The following is a 2,492-nucleotide window of genomic DNA, read 5'->3' as shown; positions in this document are numbered from 1 at the left end:
GCCAGGGTTCAGATGATAAAGAAAATGAGAGGGGAGTTGGCTGGTAGCACAGCGGGTTAAGCGCATGTGACGCAAAGCACAAGCACTGGCCTAAGCCCCAGGCTCAAGCCCCCGGCTCCCCCACCTGCAGGGGAGTCGCTTCACAGGTGGTGAAGCAGGTCTGCAGGTGTCTGTCTTTCTCTCCCCCTCTCTGTCTTCCCCTCCTCTCCATTTTTATCTGTCCTGTCCAACAACAACGACATCAATAACAATAATAAAAACAAGGGCAACAAAAGGGAAAAATATAAAAAAAATTAAAAAGAACTATTTATTTAAAAAAAATAAAATGAGAATAGACAGTTTATTCAGATTTATTCATTTCTCCTATTATGTTACTTAAGTTTTTTTCCAAAATATGAATAAGAAACCTTTATCCATTGGCAAAAGACACATAATAATGGGCTAGTGATTGTTAGAGTATCGTTAATGCCCAACACAGTATCAAGCAAAACAGCAGTATTTCCCTCGCATTAGAACAATCAATTCAGACCTAAAAATATGATCCAGATACCTAGAAAAATTGAAAAGAAATAAGAAAAATGTATGAATTAACTCGCATTTTGAAAAACAGGAGGTAGTCATTTTAACTCAGAGGACAGGGTATATATATACATATATATATATATATATATATATATAATTTCATTAGTAAATTTTAATCATGATTAACAAAATTGTAAAAATTGTACGAAAAGAGGGCTACAATTCTATACAGTTCTCACTGCCAGAGTTCCATGTCTCATCCCCTCCACTGGAAGCTTCTCTGTTCTTTATCCCTCTGGGTGGATGGACCCAAATTCTTTATGGGAGCAGAAGGTGGGAGTTCTGGCTTCTGTAGTTGCTTCTCTGCTGAACATGGACACCAGCATGTTGAGCCATACTCCCAGCCTGTTTCTAATTTTCCCCAGTGGAGTAGGGTTCTGGAGAGGTGCGATTCCAGGACACTCAGTGAGGTCATCTGCCCAGAGGGGTCAGGACGGTGTTACGGTAGCATCTGCAGCTTGGTGGCTAAAAGGCAGTAAGATATACAGAAAACTGTTCGATAAACGGGCACCCAAATGTAGGAATGGAGCACATGAAATTAAGGGTCTTCGTGCAGGGAAGAAGCTAGGCAATCTATTGTTGGTATGACCCCAGGGGCTTATGACTTCAGTAATTTTTGCCCGAGTCTGATATCTGACATGCAGGTGGACTAAAAGTATTGTCTGGGAAGATGGTGTCAAGAGTTGAGAATCAGACTAGAAAGCTGGATCAGGGCAGAAAGTAGCTCCCAAATATTTACTTTGAGAAGTAAGTGAAGAGACTAAAGGCAACTGCTTATGGTGTCTTCCATATATATATATATACAGAATACAGACACTTGAAACACATGAAATTGAAAAAAAAAAAAAAAAGGAGCCACATTGCAAATTGTCTTCATGAGAGCTGTGGTGTGGTGGTTATCACTGGAGGGGGAGGTGGGAGGATACAGAACTTTTGTGGTAGGTATGGCATGGAGTTATGTCCCTGTAATTTTATAACACTTATCTACTATTAACTCACTAATTCAAAATGACTAATACAGTGATCAGGGAGGTAGCACAGTGGATAAAGCATTGGACTCTCAAGCAAGAGGTCCTGAGTTCAATCCCCAGCAGCACATGTGCCAGAGTGATGTCTGGTTCTTTCTCTCTCTCCTCCTATCTTTCTCATAAATAAGTTCTTCAAGATAACTAACACACATTTTAAAAAAGAAAAATAGGGCTTGCATTTGTGTTTTCGGGGTTACTGATGACAAAATAATATTGTGGCAGCCAAAGAAAATTGTGAAAAATGATTCCTAATCTTTATAAAAGAGAACAGGCTGAGTGAGTGAAATAAATGAATGTAGACCAACATCTCAAATCCTGGATTTATCAGGACTTGTGTTAAAACTTTGAGATTTTGGGCGTTCCCTTTAAATTGCACTGAGAAGAAGTCTATTTCTAGCTCCGTGATTTATTCATATTCACTCTATGACTCACATTCATGATTAAATTTGGGACACTGACTGGATATTCATCTAGCTATGAAGGGAAATATGTTAATCATTGTAAGAATAGACTTAGTTAAAAATCTAATTAATATGTGGAAAAATGAGCAACTATTAGAATGCTATTTCATCCAAAATATGAAAGGTAATGACCTAATGTCAATAAATCTAATATATACTATCTGTGTGATGACACACGTAGAGTATATTCTTTTCAAATATCAACTCTATGTTCCAGAGAAACCAGAATATGAAAATAGAAAAACATAGAAAATACACCATGACAATCCAATAAAATCTTTTTGCCTCGAAGAGGAGAGACAAAATTCCTAACCGTGTACATTTACTTGCCTTTTACAACCATCTTAGTCCAAGAACAAGGAATTGTATTATTACGTTTCTATCTAATTGGATCCAGGAAATAAGAATATGTAAACATCCT

Source organism: Erinaceus europaeus, chromosome 14 (genome assembly GCF_950295315.1).
Source record: "Erinaceus europaeus chromosome 14, mEriEur2.1, whole genome shotgun sequence".
NCBI lineage: Eukaryota > Metazoa > Chordata > Mammalia > Eulipotyphla > Erinaceidae > Erinaceus > Erinaceus europaeus.
The sequence above is the reverse complement of the archived record's forward strand: the minus strand, read 5'-3'. Positions refer to the sequence as shown.